The sequence below is a fragment of the Notamacropus eugenii genome, chromosome 1 (assembly GCF_028372415.1).
Source record: "Notamacropus eugenii isolate mMacEug1 chromosome 1, mMacEug1.pri_v2, whole genome shotgun sequence".
NCBI classification, from domain to species: Eukaryota; Metazoa; Chordata; class Mammalia; order Diprotodontia; family Macropodidae; genus Notamacropus; species Notamacropus eugenii.
Window position 1 is genome coordinate 139,794,725 of NC_092872.1, and position 20,775 is coordinate 139,815,499.

At 37.2% G+C, this 20,775-nt stretch overlaps 1 protein-coding gene and 1 pseudogene across 5 annotated transcripts in view; one reads left to right on the forward strand and one right to left on the reverse strand.

Annotated features, from left to right (window-relative positions):
• The window catches only part of TCF12 (transcription factor 12), a 413,276-nt gene that overhangs the window by 343,242 nt on the left and 49,259 nt on the right, over positions 1-20,775 (reverse strand). The window lies entirely within an intron of this gene.
• LOC140508013 (myosin light chain 1/3, skeletal muscle isoform pseudogene) lies at positions 5,092-5,710 on the forward strand (annotated as a pseudogene).

Sequence of the window (20,775 nt, forward strand, 5' to 3'; positions counted from 1 at the left end):
AGAGATTATGATAAAATGATAAAAAGGAGCATTAAAAATTAATTGGACCTGACTTTCCACCAACATGGCTCTCAAAACAGACCTAAAAGGCTCTATGCTGTAGCAAGAACAGGGATAACCCCTGAGAAATCCCTAGTGTGCTCCACTATAAGGATCTTGAAAACCAAGGTTGGGAAGTGGCAGTGAACAGCAATCTGAAATGCTACTGCATTCAGATTAGACCACCTCACACCCAGAGATTCCCCAATACTGTCCCCTAAGATGCCATAAAGAAATCTAAAGATACACACAGCCTTTTGGACCTCAAATATCTAGGAAGGGTCCAACCTCAAGAGATGGTGGACAGTTTAGAATTCCAGGTAACCCAGGGAATGACCAAGCAACTAACAAGGGTCAACCGTCCCACCCGAAAGTCCAGCAAGGAGAGAGAATATGCAAGAGGAAGAGAGGAAGTCTGACCTTGGCACAAAGCTCTAATTTAGGAACAGAAGCTCGAGTAAATCAAAGAAAACACCAAACAAGACCAAAAATAATTGCAAATTAAGAGTACTAAAAAGGAATGTATGACTTCCTAACTACTATAAGAAGAAACTCAAAGGAAAAAATGATTTTCCACAAAGATTACATAACTACTTGGGGAGGGGGGAAGCATGAGATTTAAAGATTTTTTAAAAAATGAAATAAAAGCTCCTAGTGAAAAGAAGTGGAAGGAGAATAAATAAGTTAAAAGATAAAGTAGTAACCGTTGTAAAGAAATGGATTCCCTGAAGACTACAATAGACGGAACACAAAGCAATGACTCCATGAGAAATATTAGAACTAAGCAGTATTTGAACAAGAAATATTAGAATAACACCAAAAGATTTTAAACAAAAGGTAAAATGTAAAGTATCTGCTAACAAAAACAATTGACTTGGAAACCAGAAGCAATTTAAAAGTCAAAGGACTTCCTGGAAACAACACTTTTTAACAAGTCTGGATACTAAGTAGTTCAAGAAATCTTAACTGAAAACTACCTAGCTCCATTAGAGGCAGAAAACAAAATGAAGACTGAACAAATCCACTAGGAAGCCCAAAAGGAAATCTCAGTAATATCGCAGTCAAAATTTAAAGACTTCACATGAAAGACAAAATACTACAAAACATCCAGAAAGAAGTACAAGTACCAGGGAACTATATTCAGGATCACACAAAATCTGGCAGCTTCTAATAAAAATGAGAGGAAATCTTAGAATACAATATTACGAAAAGCAAAAGAGATCAGCTTATAACCAAGAATAACTTACGCTGCAAAACTGAGTTTAATACTAGAGAAGGGGAAATGGAACTTTAATGGAAGAGGACATTCAAGAATTTCAGATGAAAAGACCTCAGCTAAGTAGCAAATCTGAAATACAATCACAATTTATTTGAGCAAGTGGAAGGAGCTATATGATGATACAGTGTTAACATTCTAATGGAGGAAAATGAAGAAGTGCCTCTTCAGAACTTTAAGGTCTTCAAAGGGACTTGAGGGAGTTAAATAAGAAAAACCGAGGTTTGGGGAGTGGAATGGTTTTTGAGAATGTGAAGGGGCAAAAGGATAAAAAGGAATTGACCAGTGTAGGAAGGAGGAAAGGGAGGTACTATTTTTCACAAGAATGGAGGAGTTAGGAGAAATGAGCGTTAGCAAAATGGGTGCTCCCCCCCTCAAAAAAGGCTATCGAAGTCATGTTTTAAAAGGCCCAGAAGCAAGCAGAACAAAGTTCAGAAAGAAGCATAAATAAGCAGTTTTTTAAATAAGGTGTAGAATTTATCATATACTATTTTTTAAAAGTAAATGGTTCAAAATAGAAATTCATGGTTTTAAATAGAATCTTCTTGTGTATCACTAAATGAAGGGAAATATTCTCTTCTGTATCTATGTTCAGAATAAAAATCAATTTGAAAAAGAAAACCAAAAAATTGATTGTATCAGATGGACATCCATGTGTCATTGACCATAATATGTAAGGACAGGCTTTTTCTACACTAAAAACCAACTACTTAAATACCTCAGCATAGCCACCATCACAGTTCAGGCCTTCATCAATCTCCCTGCAGGACTGTTAAAATAAAATCAAAGCTGATCTATCTGTTGCCAGTATCTCCCCTCTCCAATATATCCTCCACATAGCTACAAAAACAATCTTGTTAAATCACAAGTCTGACCATGTCACTCCCCTGCTCACGAGGCTTCTTTAGCTCCCTAATGTCTCTAGATTAAAGAAACTCAACTTCACATTTAAGGACCTTCACAATCTGACTACATGCTACTTTTACAAATTTATTGCCATTACTTCCTTTTACACATTCTATCCTAGACAAACTGGCCTATTTGTTATTCCCTTAATTCAAAATTAAAACACTCTCCTCCAAGCCTTTGCAAAGATTGTATACCATACCTAGAATGTCTTCCACCTTCACCTCTACCTCTTAGACTACTGGGCTTCTTTCAAGGCTCAGTTTAGGTGCCACACCCTCTAAAACTGATGCTCCTCTAACCCTCAGTTTTTAGCGTGTTCTCCTCCTCCAATGGTTTTCTTTTTATGTATTTGTGTATATGTTATATCTCTCAGCAGAATGTAAGGTCCTTCAGGATAGGGACTGTTTTGTTTTTTCTCTTTCATTTCCAGGACCTAGAACAGTGAAGCTATATATAGTAGGCACTTAAAGAACTGAACTGACCTTACACAGTTTGATTTTAATAGTATTCCAACTCAATGATGGAACCACATGGGGGAAAATGTGGCTACAAGCTCATGTATGAGTACAACTTTTTTTTTAAAGTAACATAAAGGAAGAGACAGACAGCGAGAGAGAGAGAAAGAGAGAGAGAGAGACAGACAGACAGACAGACAGACAGACAGACAGAGAGATTTGATAGTGACATGTTGCTACCACTTTCTGCCTGGATAAATTAACCAGCTTAGAAGAAAATCATCCACTATACAAAACAAGGATCCATGGGGAAGTAATATTAATTAGGTTTCTGACTCACACATTTAAATAATTTTATGCAATACTGCCCATCCAAAAGCTTCATCCTTATTTCCTTAACACAAAGTCGAAACTCAGTTCCTAAGAAGCTGTCTTCCTGAATGAATCAGCATGTACTGACCTCAGAAAATTTGTACACTTGCTACTGTCAGCAAAGAAGAAAATTAAGGGTATACAGGAAAAGTTTCAAGAGTTAGAAAAAAAAAAAAAAGGTGGCTTGGCATACAGGAATTTGTGCAAAAGGTTTGGTGTTTTGAGTCGAAGTTTTCTTACAGAGAGACATGCACTTCAACCCAAAGAATTAACTTATCTGACTATATTTGGGAACTGACCATTACTGATAGGGTTCCTTTATTGCCTACTGTAATCATTATAAAAATTATTTGAAAGAAAAAGACTGTTTTCATCAGAATTACTTCTATAACCCAGGTGATTAGGCAGCTGTAAAAAAAAAAATTAAGATTTCCAGTGCCTAAAAATTGCTGTATTGAGTAGTCAGTTATAAAATAGGTATTACCCTTTTTAATAATATTTGAAATTTCATAGGCCTTTCATAATGCTGGAAGTATAAATCTCCAGTGACTTAGCCAAAAGTGCAATGTATAAATTTATATTCAGTTTACCTAAATTCCTCTGTTTCAACTGGTTTATATATTTTTCCTTTTCTATCTTAAACCACATGGTAGACCTGACATGTGCTACTAAACAGTGATGACATTGCTTCCTGGATGGAAAATTTTTCAGCAACAAATGAAATTATTTCATGTGTCCATAGTAAGCAAACCTAGGTAAAAATAGGTAAGCCCTTCTCTTCCTCATGCGTGTGCGTGTGTGTGTGTGTGTGTGTGTGTGTGTGTGTGTGTCTGCATGTCTGTCTATCTCTGGGGGAAAGGGACAAAGAGGGAGAGATTAAGAGAAGAAAAAAAGAGCGATGACTGGAGAAGAGGGCAGGGTAAAAAAGAAATGAGAGATTAGACCAAGAAACACACAGAACGCAGACTCAGTTGCCAGAAAAGAGGCCTGAACATTCAGGTCTCCTGGGAACCACAACCACTGAACTTCTACCACAGGGAGCTTGGTTTGAAGTGGGGAACCAACAGAAAAACCTGAAATGTGGATGGGAAAGATCAATACAGCAAGGAGTCATGATGGAGAAAAGCAACCTGAACCTAACCCTTCACAGATAATCATTATGTAAGATTCTATAGGCCCCAGAGAAGCATCCCTCTCTTCCTTGTTCTCTCAAAGCTCTTTCTCCTTAAAGGGGGCCATGCTCAGATTATGATTTTAGATCTGAATGATAAGGCTTAAGGCATAAGTCCCTAGGAAATATCATGCAGGTTCACTGGAGGGTGTGATTACTTAACCCTCTAATAACCCCAAGTTCCTTCCCCTTCTTGGAGAATCCTGTCTAAGATAGTATTATAAGTTTGGAGGACCATTTATGTTTCTGAGAAAGGGAGAGACCCAGAAGAAATAAAAGGGAAGTTATCTTGACTGTTCATGCATCCTGATATGTCCTTTTCCATTTTTGTGAGGTTTAAATGAAATTTGTCCTTTATTTGATCTTTTGTTAGCTTTAGTGCTTGCATGCTCTTAGAGAAACGTTGAGTCAAATATTTATTCTCCCAGGGAAAACCCTACACAGGGGCATGAGCCAAACATATTTTAGAGAGAAGTCCTCAAGTTTAAACACCGTCTGTGAGCCCAGAGCTTTGGAAAGAAGCCACAAATAAAATGCCTATGTACTATATAGAAAGCATTTCTACTCTTCTGAGATTAATAGCAAGCTGGTACAAACCATATATAGAAAGAGGATTGGAATTAATTAAGAGAAACCTGAGTTTGAATCCTGAATACAATTCATAACAGCAAATAGACAACTTTGACTGGAAGTCTGAAGAAGGATAGTATGCAATCACCTAGAAAGAGAGGCATAGAGTTAGACTGTGAAGGGCTTTAAATGTTAAAGAGAGGAATTTATATTTAATCCTATGGGCAATGAGTAGTCACTGAAATTTCTTGAATAGAGAAATTAAACGGTCAGAACTACACGTGAGGAACACCACTTTGAAAGCTATAAGGAGGGACAGGAGCAGCCCTCAGCTCACATCTCCAGCTTCTCAACATCTCCATCATGTCCTTCAGTGCTGACCAGATTGCTGACTTCAAGGAGGCATTCCTCCTCTTTGACAGAACTGGTGAAAGTAAGATCACATTAAGCCAAGTTGCTGATGTCCTGCGTGCTCTGGGTACCAACCCCACCAATGCAGAGGTCAAGAAAGTTCTGGGAAACCCCAGCAATGAAGAAATGAATGCCAAAAAAATTGAGTTTAAGCAGTTCCTGCCCATGATGAAGGCCATTTCCAACAACAAGGACCAGGGAACTAATGAAGACTTTGTTGAGGGGCTGCATGTCTTTGACAAAGAGGGCAATGGCACGGTCATGGGTGCTGAACTTCGCCATGCGCTCACTACCCGGGGTGAAAAGATGAAGGAAGAGGAGGTGGAAGCCCTGATGGCAGGTCAAGAAGACTCCAATGGCTGCATCAATTATGAAGCCTTTGTCAAACACATCATGTCCATATAAATGGAACTCTTAAGAACAAGTGATCTCTATGAAGACTGACTGGAACCTTAAGCCATAAACTTTAGGAACATTCACATTCAACTCTCCAGATCAGTTGACCAACAAGGCAGGAAAAAACAAAGGAATTTGGACTATACTATACTGAAGCTCTCCCCAACTTTTTATGTACCTTTTGAGCTTCCTTGGAATCCTGCTGCACAAGTCAAATGTTTGCAGAAGCAAGCAACCTGGACAAAGTTTCTACAGGTCTCAAGTCTAAGTTATCTCTCCTGTGCTATCCACCATGGGTAAATGCATAAATGTGTACCTCTGAAAGAATCTAACAATCGATAAATCACTTTGGTCAGTCAAAAAAAAAAAAAGAAAGCTGTGAGGAAGATGAATAGGAGAGAGAAGAGACTGGAGGCAGGCAAGTTAGAAAGTTCCAATAGTTTAAGAGAGAAATGATGAGGGCCTAGACTAGCAGTTAGCAGGGGAGGCCTCAAGATCACATGTGGCATTCTAGGTCACTAGGTGCAGCCTTTTGACTGAGTACAAGTTTGACAGAACAAATCCTCTTATTAAGAGGGCTACATGTGGCATCAAGGCCACAAGTTCCCAACCCCTGATTTTAGTAAGGGAAGAAGAAAAAAGTGAGAGTTGTTGAGGAAGTGAACAAAACTTGGCCAGCAAATAGATGGGGGATGGGGGATGGGGGAAGAGCAAAGTGTTATAGGATGAAGCACTGGTATGACTTTTAGGCTGTAAGTCTGGTGACTGGGGGGAAAAATGGCAATTCCCTCAAAGAAAAAAGGCAAGTGAGAAAGAGAAATGGGGGAAGGGGAGTGTTGTTGGGTAACAAAAATGATGGTCCCCTTAAAAGGAAGGAGAGTAAGGTTTTAGGGGGAAAACCAATTAATTCCATTTTACATGTGGAGAATTTGAGATATCTCTGAAAAAGCCATGTGGCACAGCCAGGCAGCAATGCCAGACTAAAGCTCAAGAGAAAGATGAGAGTTAAATGTGTAGATTCAGGAGTCATCTGCATAGAAATAATAGTTGAGAGGGGACAGAGCCAAGATGGAAGAGTAAACGCAGGGACTCAGCTAAGCTCTCCCAAATTCCCCTCCAAACAATTATAAAATAATGCCTTAACATGAATTCTGGAGTAGCAGAACCAACAAAAGGATGAAGTGAAGCAATTTTCCAGCCCAAGACAAGTTAGAAGGTTGGCAGGAAAGGTCTGTCTCACTGTGGGTGAAAGTAGAGTACAGTCCAGTGCAAGTCACACACCAGAAAGTCAAGAGCGGGCCTTGGGTGCAACTGAATCAGCAGCAGCGGCTTCTGGAACTCTCAGTCCACAGAAGGTAAGAGGGTCCAACAACTGGTCAGAAGGACATAACAGGGGATCTGCACTGGGATAAGGACTCTGTTGCATTGCCCATGAGGGATACCAAATCACAGTTTCAGAGTAATGAGAAACACCAGCACCCTAGAGCATGTGGTTGCAAGGGACTAGGGACCCTAGTCACAGTTCCAGGGCACAAGAGAGTGCTTGTGGTCAAAGACCAAAGCACAGGCCAGGAAAGTAGTGACCACACGTTTCCTTAAATCACACCACTTTGGAAGAACCAAAAACTTACAGATTACCAAACAACAAGAACAACATGAAAAACCTAAAGCTTGAGCTTTTTTTTTTCCCTCTCTTGTTTTGTTTTTTTATTATTTTTTAATGTTTAACAATCACTGCCATACAATTGAGATTTTATCCCCCCCACACCTACCCCCCACCACCCCCCTCCCTCCCCACGACTGCATACAATTCTGTATAGGTTCTACATATACTTTCCTATTGAGTACATTTTCACTATAGTCATGCTATGTAGTCAGACTAAAATAAATGAAAGAAATCATATAACGAATCAAAACATGATACACAAAAACATACACATACACATACACAAACGTGATCTGCTACATTTTGCGAATGACTTCCATATTTCTTTCTCTGAGTGTGGAAGGCATTTTGCCTTAGAGAACCACCATTGGGATTTTTTTTTTTAAGAAGTTCTTGTGTTATTACGAAATTCCAAGTCTACCAGAAAAAACTCTCGCACGCTTCCTCTTCACCTTAAGAGCCGAGCCCAACTTTAACAAAGTCCAAAGTCAAGAAATATGCTGGGAAAATGAGGAAACAACAACAAAAAAGAACCTGACCACAGAAAGAAACTGTGAGGACAGGGAAGATAGAAACACAAACTCAGGGAAAAAAATAAAGCAAAACTGCTCCAACCAAACCCACAAAGAAAAGTCAGTACTGGTCTCAGGACCAAAAAAGAATTCCTAGAAGAGCTCCAAAAGGATTTTTTAAATGAAATAAAAGTAGAGGGAAAAATTGGGGAAATAAATGAGAAAGAAGCAAGAAAATCATGAAAAAAAAGAGTCAACAGCTTGGTAAATGAAGGCACACAAAAAATGCTAGAGAAAATAACACCTTAAAAGAAAGAATGGACCAAATGGTAAAAAAGGCACAAAAATCTACTGAAGAGTACTCCTTAAAAAAACAGAATTGAGCAAATGAAAAAAAGGTATACAAAAATTCATTGGAGGAAAAAAATTCCTTAAAATGTAGAACTGGACAAATGGAAAAGGAGGTACAAACTCACTGAAGAAATTAGTTCCTTAAAAATTAAAATTAGGCAAATGGAAACTAATGACTCCATGAGACATCAAGAAACAGCAAAACAAAATCAAAAGAATGGAAAAAAAAGAAAACACAAAACATCTCACTGAAAATACAACTGACCTGGAAAATAGATTGAAGAGACAGAATTTATAAATTACTGGCCTACTTGAAAACTATGATAAAAAAAGATAAAAAAATATATTTTTTATGATAAAAAAAGAGCACAGATATCATTTTTCAAGAAAATATCAAGGAAAACTGCCCTACTATTCTAGAATCACAGGATAAAAAAGAAATTCAAAGAATCTACTGATCACCTCCTGAAAAAGATCTCAAAATAAAAACTAGTAGGAATGCTATAGCCAAATTCCAGAGCTCCCAGATCAAGAAGAAAATATTATAAGCAGCCAGAAAGAAAAAATTCAAATATCATGGAGCTGTAGTCAGGATAATACAAGATTTAATAGCTTGCACCTTAGAGGATCAAAGGGCTGGGAATATGATATTCTGGTGGGCGAAAGATTTAGGATTATAACCAATAATCAACTACCCAGCAAAACTGAACATAATCCTTCAGAGGGAAAAATGGACACTTAATGAAACAGACAACTTTCAATCATTTCTGATGAAAAGACAAGAGTTGAATAGAAAATCTGACTTTCAAATAGATGATGCAAAAGAAGCATAAAAAGGTAAACAGGAAAGAGAAATCATAAGGGAGTCAATAAGATTAAACTGTTTACATTTCTACATGTGAAAATAATATTTATAATTTCTAAGAACTTTGTCATTTTTAGGGCAGCTACAAGGAGTATAAATACACAGAGGCCATTGGTGTGAGTTGATGATGATGGAATGGTATCCAAAAACATAATTAAGGGGTGAGAAAGAGGGATGCACTAGGAGAAAAGGAAACGGAGAGTTAGAATGGGGTAAATTATCTCACATGAAAGAGGTGTAAAAGAGCTTTTTCCAGTGGAAGTAAAGTGGGGGATGGGGTGGCAAACAACACTTCAAACTTACTCTTATTGGAATTGGTTCAAAGAAGGAATAATAAATAACATACTCAGTTGAGTATAAAAATCTATCTTACCCTGCAGGAAAGTAGGAGGAGAAAAGAATAAAAGAGAGGGGAACTGATAGAAAGGCAGACTGGAGGAGGAGATGGTCAGAAGTAAAATACTTTTGAGGAGGGATGGGATGGAAGGTGAGAGGAACAAAAGGATGAACAGAGGGAAATACACAATAACCTTAACTGTGAAAAATTTATAGTAAGTTTCTATGATATAAGCCTCGAGAACTAAGTCAAATTTATAGGAAGACATGTCATTCCCCAGTGGATAAATGGTCAAAGGACAGGAACAAGAAGTTTCCAAATGAAGAAACCAAAATTATTTATAATCATATGAAAAAAATGCTCTAAATCAATATGGAGTAGTGAAAAGCAAATTAAAACAACTGAGAGGTACTACACCACACCTATCAGATTGGCTAACATGACAAAACAGGAAAATGATAAATGTTGGAGGGGATAAGAAAAAATTGGGACACTAAAGCAATGTTGGTGGTGTTGTAAGCTGACCCAACCATTCTGGTTTTATAGCTCAAAGGGCTGTAAAATTGCCCATACCATTTGACCCCTACTACTAGGTTGCTACCCCCAAAGATTCTTTTTTAAAAAGTTAAAGGACCTACATATACAAAAATACTTATAGCAGGTTTTTTTGTGGTGGCAAAGAACTGGAAATTGAGAGGATGCCCATCAACTGGGGAATGAATGGTTGAACAAGTTGTGGTATATGATCGTGATGGAATAAGATTGTTTTATAAGAAATGATGAGCAGTTATAGCAGCACTTTTTGTAGTTGCCAAAAACTGGAAGTCAAGGGGATGTCCATCAATTGGGGAATGGCTGAATAAATTATGGTATATGAATGTAATGGAGTACTATTGTGCCATAAGAAATGATGAACAAGAAGACTTCAGAGAGGCCTGGAAGGACTTATATGACCTGATGCTGAGTGAAAGGAGCAGAACCAGGAGAACTTTGTGCACAGCAACGACCACAGTGTGCGAGAGTTTTTTCTGGTAGACTTGGAATTTCGTAATAACGCAAGAACTTCTTAAAAAAAAAAAAATCCCAATGGTGGTTCTCAAGGCAAAATGCCTTCCACACTCAGAGAAAGAAATATGGAAGTCATTCGCAAAATGTAGCAGATCATGTTTGTGTATGTGTAAGTTTTTGTGTATCATGTTTTGATTCGTTATATGATTTCTTTCATTTATTTTAGTCTGACTACATAGCATGACTATAGTGAAAATGTACTCAATAGGAAAGTATATGAGAACCTATACAGAATTGTATGCAGTCGTGGGGAGGGAGGGGGGTGGTGGGGGGTAGGTGTGGGGGGGATAAAATCTCAATTGTATGGCAGTGATGGTTAAACATTAAAAAATAATAATAAAAAAAAAAGAAATGATGAGCAGGTTGCTTTCAGAAAAAACTTAGAAAGACTTACATGTACTTATACAAAGTAAGCAGAACCAGGAGAAGAGTATACAGAGTAACAATAATACTGTGCTATGATCAACCTATTCTCAACAATAGAGCAATTCAAGGCAATTCTGAAATACTTATGAAGAAAAATGTTATTCACCTCCAGCAGGAAAAGAACTGATGGATTCTGAATGCAGCTCAAAGCAAACTTTAAAAAATTGTCTTTCGTTTCAGGGAATGAGTGGGTGTCTGTGTTTTCTTTTACAACATGCTTAATACAGAAATGTTTTGCATGACCACACATGTATAACCTATATCAAATTGCCTGCCTTCTCAATGAGGGGAGAGGGATGGGAGGGCAGGAAAGAATTTGGAACTTAAAATTTCAAAAGAGAAATGTTAAAATTGTTTTTACATGTATTTGGAAAAAAATTATGTTAAAAAATAATAATAGCTGAATCCTTTGGAGTAGATGATGCCACTGAGTAAGTATAAAGAAAAGTTAATAAAGCTATGAAATATGGAATTAAGACTTTAATTTTAGGCCATTTTAGTCACCAAGCAAACTTCAGGGAGTACAAAGAGTCTTAGTTCTCCAAAATACATACCTTGAAAAAATATTATTTGTGATAGACATGTTTATGACATTATCTCAAATGAACTAAAACATAAAGTCACAACAAACTCCAGTAAATTAAAATCCAAGTATAGGCTATCCTAATTCAAAATGGAAAGGTGCCAAAGAACACAACCAATAAATATACCTGTAAGAATTTATTCCTAACTATTCAGATAAGTGTCCACTATTCTCCAAAGCTCTCCTTACTTTGATACTCTTTTGTTTCTTCTGATGATATCAGAGAACCCTTCAATTAGGCATTGATATATCTATAAATGCTTAAAAAGACTAGCAAGTGTTTAAACATGAAAGAAATGTCAGAGACCACATTTAACAGTAACTAAGGAGCAGTGGGATGGACAGCTGGAATGAACCAGGTAACAGTTGAGCAACAGTGAAAACATACACAGAATATCAAGAATCTTGAATTCTTAAATCTAATGAGTTTCTTATTCCTTTGGTGACTGCAATATTGATAAATTAATACCTTACACTGCCTATCACTTTATATTGTTCAAAGCACTTGCAAAGACATAACTTCATTCAATTTTCACAACTATTCTCAATACCATCAAACAGCTATATAACCCAACTGTAGATTACACATGGTCAATTTTAAAGCCTAGGTTGTCCTCTCCTTACTGTAAAACTCATTTCCAATCACCTCACCCCACTGCCTACGTAAAAGATAATTCAGAAGGTAAATCTACTCAAGGAAAAGGACATAATGCATTCCAAGACCAAATATAAATGACTTTTAGATTATGGGCTGTTTTGGATTAGTGGAACCACTGTTTGCCTCAACTAACATTAGGCTGGATTTGTTTTAAATCAATTCAATTTAAACTATGATTCAAATAACTTTTTAAATCACATTTAAAAGATATTGATTAATCAATGCTTTCTACAAAGAATTCTTGTTGAAACATTCTCTTCAACTAAGAGAAATGCAAATTCTCTTAGAAACTAATAGCAGATCACATCTACAAAGTTGGAGAGTTAATAAAATATTTTACATTAACTCATCTTATTGGATGTTCACAATAATCCCATAAGGTAACTTTGAGCATGGATTATTTCCCCTATTTTGCAGATAAGAAAATTGAAATTTACTGAGGCTAAATGACTATCTCCCAAGTTTACACCATAAAGTAATGGAGCTGTCTGTCCTCTAAATTCAGGGAGTCTAACATCAAACCCAGGGTTCCTTTCCACTAAATTCAATAAAACAATGTACACCATAAAATGATGAACACTTATTTAGATTTCTGTTGTTCAGTCAGATCCAATTCTTTGTGACACCATGGAGGATTTTCTTGGCAAAGATACTGGAGTGGTTTGCCATTTTCTTCTCTGTTAAATTAAGGGAAACAGGTTACAAGATCATACAGCCCAAGGTCATACAGCTATCTGAGGCTGGATATGAACCCAGGTCTTTCTGACACCAAGTCTGGCTCTCTACCTACTGCCTTAAAATGAGTGAGTACAATGCACTCTTCACATCTGAGAACTGTCTTTCAGGGTTGGAAGGACTGCATCTGTTCTGCCTGACTCCAGGAGGCAAAGCTCTAATGAACAGAGTGGCAGATTTAGGCTTGGTGTAATTTAAAAAACAAAAAAACATACTGATAACTAAAGCAAAAGAAATACGGGATGGCCTGCCTCAGTAAGTAATGGGTTCTACCCCAGTAAAAATCTTTAAGAAAAGACTGAATGGCCATCATTTTAGGATGTCATAAAGGTATTTCTGTAGGAGTCAAACTAGCTAATTCTTCTAAGGCTGAATCTGTTGGGATTTATCCAACCTTTAATATAATAAGTCCAATATAAAAAGACCTTAAGAGGAAACAGCTTTGAAAACCTTAAATGCTATATAAATGTGAGTTATTATGATAGTAGCCAATAAATATTTCAACTGAATTGGGGGTCCTGACTGTTTCAAAACACATACAGTTTTAAGAATTTTAAGGAATATTTTCAGCTGCCCTAGTAATTTTTGTCTAGTATTTTGTTTTGGTATTAGAAACTTGATAAATATCAACTAATATGAACATTTTCATATACAAAGAAAGCTATATTACCAAATCACAAATTTTTATTGTATACACTTTTAAAATGTATATATTAACTATAACATGGTAGTACCCACATTCTTTTGCTTGTCTGAGTCCCCTTCTGTATTTCCTTTGGGGCTCTTCTGGGTATTTTTAAATGTTTCATTGATGCTAGTTTTTTTTCTTTTCCTCTTTCTAAATAACTATTACTACTTCTCATTTCTCCCATGACTATCTTCATTCTCCCATGACTCTCCCTCAGAAAAAAATTAAAGCTGTCCATCATGTTGGGTAGTTCACCCACCACCATCCCCACGGAGGATCTGTGAGAGTACGAAGACAAGAAGCATGCCAGATGAAAAGGAATGGGTGGCTAAGGGAGTAACTACCAATGGGATCACAGACCCAATGAAGTACAAAATCACATCATTAAAAGAAAAAGCATAATTTTCTGAAAACGAGGTTTAAAACAAGTTCTAAAAATCTGTACTGTAATTTAAAAGGAGGAAGAGATGCATTCTGGTAGTTACATGACCTTTTAAATGTTGTTTTATAATAAAAATTACACATCCTTGAAAAGGCTTTTAAAAATTTTAAGGCATTCACCCTGATATTTTCTTAAACACTGCTGATTAGTGGTAGGGAACAAAGGATTGCTTCAATACTCTTTGAAAGTTGTTTATCTGAAAAAAAACAAAAACAAAAAACTATCAAGTGGGAATAATACGCCTTGTACCTACCTGACAGGACACTTCTGAGGTTCAAATTAGATTATAACATTACAGTTCTAGTAATGGAAAGGTGGTGCTCCTTGTGGTCAGGGTAATCAGTTACTAGCTTAAAGACATTTTTTCAAAATTAACAGGTAAATGTGGCCAAGAGGATCCAGGACACTTTCCTAACTATGTCTCTTACAATCACTTCAACAGCCTATACTACAAGTAAAAATATACGTGTGTATGCATGTGTATATGTGTGTGTGCATGCGCATGTGTATGTGTATGCGGGGTGTGTGTGTGTGTGTGTGTGTGTGTGTGTGTGTGTGTGTGTGTGTGTGTGTGTGTGTGTGTGTGTGTGTGTGTGTGTACCAAGTAGGGTCACTATGATACAACACCACTGTCTTTCTTTAGTCATTTGAGGTTCCTATTTTATTAACTGTTATAGTGGAAAACGTCAAAAGAGGTTTTGCAGCCAAAGTGTCAGGGTAAAGGATGTTTATTCCCTGCCAGTACCATCCACAGTAACATACCACAAACATAGTCCTTATTTCTAGCTTCTAATCTTCCCAGTGACTACTTTCCCTGGATTCCTCTGTACATCCTATCCAGAACTTCACTTGTATAGAGGAACAAGTACAATAGAAAAGGAGGTGGACAGGATCCACCATGGCTACCTCTACTCTAGTGTTTTCTTCCACTTTCCAGGGAAAGCAGGGGGCTATAAGCCAACCCAGATTACACAAGTAGCTCTGTTCCTGTGAGCGACAGTCACTTTATATCCATGAGTATTAAATCAAATCTGGATTAAATGAAAACATGGTCATCTTACTCCTCAAGAGATGGATCCTGATGTAACAAATAAAAATCGCTAATAGTACACCCTTGTGTTAACTTAGCACTTTAAGGTCTTCATGATACTAATTATCAAAATAACACTATGAAGTATCTTGTTATCTCAATTTTACAGATGAGGAAACTAAAGTTTAAAGAAATTTTTCTTGCCCAAAGTCACACAGCTAGGAAGGGTCAAAGATAGAATTCAAACCCCACCTTCCAGATTCCACAACTAGCATTTTTCCCTTCCTAATGGGCCACACGCTTTTCAATAAGGCTTTTAAAAATGCATTTGTATAAGGGGAAGTGTTATTTGTAGCCTTTCTATATACAGACCAACCAATAAACAAAATTTCACATCTTAAAAAAAAGGATATGGGATCACACACCCTTCAAGATTCATAATCCCCAACTATTTCTGGATGCTACCCTTTTTTCCTTCTCAACTTTCAGAGCACAGCAGCTGTCAGTTAAAGATCAATTCACGGCCCATGGACCTAACCATACCATTACTACTAAACAGTATTATACTGGATATTTTTTTTATTTAAATTCAACTGGGTCTAGTGGTACAAACCTATAATCCCAGGTACTCAATCATTTGAGTATGGGAGTTCTGAAGTGCATCAGGCTAAACCTATCAGGAGTCCAAACAACGTAAGGCACAATATGGTAGGCCCTTCAGGAATAAGGGGTCACTAAGGCCCTTGCCTAAGGAGGGGCAAACTAGTCCAAAACAGAAATGCAGCAGGACAAAGTTCCCAAGATGATGGGCAGCAGGATCAGGTCTAACAGAGGCTACTGCATTTATAGCCAGGGCAACAAAGAGAGATTCAATCTTAACAAATTAATGGCTTTAATAAATAAATGTTACACTCACAGCTCATGGTGGAACCACAGGATTTTTAGAGCAATGAGAGAACTTAATGACCTTCTAATTACAGTAGTTCTCAAACTTTTCAAGTATGAAGGATATTTCTTAATGTCAAAAACCGACAGGCTCCCACATGGTAGAAGTCACACCATTAGTATCTGTTCATTGCAAAAATACATAATGACAAAGAGCTGGTATTAATTTGGTAATGCTGTTAAATGAAGTTATATTTTATTAATCAAGACAGCAAAAGAAAAAGGTCATATTTCATTCTGAAAGGCCAGTAGGGGAAATGTTTCCTATGGGACCTAAATGAAGCATCAATAATAAAAAACTGTCAATACAAAATTCATTATTTAACATGCATATTTTGTTGGAACTAAATAAAGATCAAGATGACAATGCTTCATGCACATATGGATTCAAGCATCCTTTGCAATAACGCCACAGCTCCCCAGGGGTCCTCAGCCTACAGGTTGGGAAACACTGATCTAATTCAACCCTTCTAAGCATCTGAGAAAAAAAATCAATTAAATACTTTGTATTAAATGACAGACTTTCCAAAAGGTGAAAAATATATGGGTTGATAAATCTTAAGTTCAGGTTCCTTGATTACTGATTTTTGAATCCAACAAAGAATAGTTTGTATTAAGAATGTCTGTAGTTAAATATATAGCGTGGGGAACAGAGTGAATTAAATTCTCAGATTAAGATCAAAGTAAAGAAGGGATGATACTATGAGCACAATAAAAATCAACTCCCAACAAACACAGTTAAGTCACTGGACTAAAAGGTTAAAGAACACAAGTAACATCAATGAAGAGGTATATAAGCTCAGTATTTTGAGGATAAAAATCATTATTTTATAAATAAAAGGGTTTTACATTTTAAAAATTGGGGTTAAAAATTTAGCATTTTTTGTTAAATTTTTTTTTAAGGAAAAGCTATACAGAGGTTTTATAGAGACATATAGTATCATTTAAGAAACATTAGACAACAGAAATAACATCTAAGTATTAACACTGTGAAAAGAAGCGATAGTTTAGCATTTTTCCTTTTAAATTAAAAAACCATTCGAGAAAAAATACAGAAAAACTTGCCTTTCCTTTCTAGGGGGATATATCTTGGGTTAGCTAGGTGGTGCAATGGATAGCGTGCCAGCACTGGAGGCACAAAGACTCATCTTGCTGAATTCAAACCTGACCTCAGACACTTACTACCTGTGTGACCTCGGCCAAGTCACTTAATCCTGTTTGTCTTAGTTTCCTCATCTGTCAAATGAACTAGAGAAGGAAATGGCAAACTACTTCAGTATATTTGACAAGAAAAACCTCAAATCAGGTCTTAAAGAATCAGACACAACTGAAAGAACTGAGCAACATCTTGTACACTGATAAGTAAATGCAAGAAAACTAGCAAAAAAAGTCCTAAAAATGAGGGTGGTGGGGGATCAGGGAAAAGATCATTGAGGACAAAACAACAGTTTAAAGTTCAGATTGACACTGATCAGATTAAAAACTTACTTAATTTTTCTGTTAAACATATTTCCCATAACCAAGTTATAAACAGTTAAAAATACATTTCTAGTTGTATTAAAATAAATACACCGCTGTAGACTCTCAATCAGCTTAGTCTACTACAGCTCAGAACCTTCAGGCTTAAGTGATCCACAGACTTCAACCTTGCCAGTAGTAGGGATTAAAAGTCTATGCCACCATGCCAAGAAGTAGCTATATTTTTAAAAGTGAACACTATATCGAAACTGTGAATAATACATCTACTTTAACATACATTTCAGGGTGGATTTGGAAGCACAAAAGATCCCAGGTTTGGTCCTGTCTCTGGTAATTTCTAGCTATATGATTTCAAGTCATTTATCTTCTCTAGGACTTTTCCTCTTCTGTAACTGGGGAAGAGTGCCTATCTCAGAGAAGAACCATTACCATCCTCCTAGTCACCGAGGCACAAAACCTGGGTGTCATCCTCAACTCCTAAGTCTCTCACTACCCACATCTAATCAGTTATTTCTTACCACCACTAGTGTATATCCCCTTCTCTCTGCAGACACCACACCACCCTGGTGCCAGCCCTTATTACCTCATGCCTAGTCACTTCAATAGGCTGCTGATTGGTCTCTCTGACTCAAGTCTCTCCCCTACTCAACACAGGTGGAAAATGAAATGACTAGAATGACTTGCTCAAATTGTTTCCTCAGTTATTATTAATTAACCACCACAGTTGTCAAACTGACTTCATAAAATCCAGGTCAGACCATATCATCACCCTGTTCAATAACCTTTAGTGGTTCCCTATGAAGGCCAGGATTAAATATGAAATCTAACCTGCTCCTACCTTGGCAGTTTTCCTGCACCTTACCATGTATTTACTCTCCAGACACAGACTTGAGTGTTTTCACTGACTCCTAGCATCCCTGGCTTCCTTCAAGTCTCAGCCAAAATCACACACATAGTCTTTCCTAGTCTTCCGCACACTTACTGCCTCCCCCACCTGAGACTATCCCTAACGTATCCTGTATAAAACCTGTTTGTACATTATTGCCTCTGTGTTGTCTCCCTTCATCAAACTGGGAGCTGAAGACAGATTGGTTTTTTTACTTCTTTATATCCTCAGAACTTAATATAGTTGTTACACAGGAGATGCTTAATAAATGGTAAGTGACTTATGATCAGAGATAAGGTATCTAAAGTAGTCTGAACATCTTTATGTACTAAGTCAGTTATTAGTATATCAAATATGGTATTTTCAAATCTCATTAACAACTTAATTATGATATAATCTTGATTTGATTTAAATAAAATGTACTTTGTTTTCAGTCTTCTTCTTTTCTTTGATAATGGTACCCATTCAATAATCACATCCACAGAGATAATTTTAAGATTTTTATCTCTAATCTTCAACTTTTTTTGAGTCTGCAGATCTCTATTTCCAATTACCTACTGCATATCCCCACTTGGGTGTCCTACCAGTGCCTGAAATTCAATCATATTATCCAAAACAGAGCTTAAGACCTTTAAAAAAAAAAAAAGTTTGCTCCTCTTTCCATCTTACTTATTTCAGTCAACACCACCACCATTTAATGAAATCAGCTGTGCTCAAAACTCTGTCATTAAAGAGCTGGAGCAAAGATGGTAGAGTAGAAGGGCACACCTGCTCTAGATCTACTCCCATAGCCCACAAAATACCTGTAAAAAAATGACTCTCAACAAATTCTAGAGCAGCAGAAACCACAAAACAACAGAGTGAAAGAGATTTCCAGCTCAAGGCAGCCTGGAAGACTGACAGGAAAGGTCTATCACACCAGGCTCAGAGTAGACCGCAGCCCAGTCTTGGCCACTCAGCTCAGCAGAGACAGGACTGGAGCAGGCTTCAGGGCGTGGAATCCCGGGCAGCAGCTGCAGGTCCCAGATTCTCAACCCACAAACACCAGACAGCTTCAAAGGCCAGTGTGCAAGCTCTTTCACTTGAGTGAGAAGGGAACGCAGCCCCAGGGAGGCAGCAGTCACTAAGGCACTGTCCATTTTTGGAGCTCTCGGCTTAAAGACCCTGGGGGAATTGACTTGTTGATCTGCATCTCAGCCCTGAGTGCCAATCCTGGGATAAGGAAGAGCTCTGGTGTGGTGGAGCTGGTGGAGGCACTGGAGAGGGAATTCTACTCACAGATACCAGGCAGAAAAGCTTGTGGTTGCTTCCAGACCAGAGCACAGGCCAGAAGAGAAATAAACTCCTCTCCCCTGATTGTGCCACCTTGGAGGAACTGAGAATTTACAGGTCCCTAAAGTATACCCTCAACTTGACAAAGGACTCAAAAGTCAAGTAACAGGCTGGGAAAATGCCCAGAAAAGGGAAAAAAAATAAGACGAGAGAAGGTCACTTTCTTGGTGAAAAGGCATTTTCTTCCATCCTTTCAGATGAGGAAGACATCAAAGTGAAGGCTTCTGCATCCAAAACCTCCAAAATAAATATGCAATCGTCTCAGGTCATGGAAGAGCTTAAAAAGGAATTTGAAAATCAAGAGGTGGAGGAAAAATTGGGAAAAGAAATGAGAGCAATGCAAGAAAATCATGAAAAGCGAATCAACAGTTTGCTAAAGGAGACCCAAAAAAATGTTGAAGAAAATAACACCTTTAAAAATATACTAACCCAAAATTTTGTGAAAATGAATGTTGAAAACTAAAAATAAATAATAAACATAAAAATAATAATAAAAATAGACTAACTCAAATGGCAAAAGAGGTCCAAAAAGTCAATGAGAAGAATGCTTTAAAAAGCAGAATTAGCCAAATGGAAAAGGAGGCTCAAAAACTCACTGAAGAAAATAGTTCTTTAAAAATTAGAATGGAGCAGCTGGAAGCTAATGACTTTATGAGAAACCAAGAAATTACAAAACAAAATCAAAATAATGAAAAAATAGAAGACAATGTGAAGTATCTCACTGGAAAAACAACTGACCTGGAAAATAGATCCAGAAAAGGCCATTTTTAAATTGGGGACTACCTGAAAGCCATGATCAAAAAAAAAAAAAAAAAGCCTAGACATCATCTTTCATAAAATTATCAAAGAAAACTGCCCAGACAGTCTAGAACCAGAGTGTAAAATAAATACTGAAAGAATTCACCGATCACCTCCTAAAAGAGATCTGAAAAGAAAAACTCTGGTATTAAATTCAACTCTTCCTCCTCTTCCATACTGAATTGGTTTAACAATCTTTTTAGTTCTACTTGAACAGTGTCTCCTAACTATCTCTAGCTCCCTTCCAAAAGCTCAGCATGACACCACTTTCTACAAGAGGCTCTTCCTGATGCTCCTAACTGCTTAGACCTCTCTTTTCTCCTCTCTAACTCATTCTACAGCATTTATTTTGTGTGATTTGTATCTACTAATGTG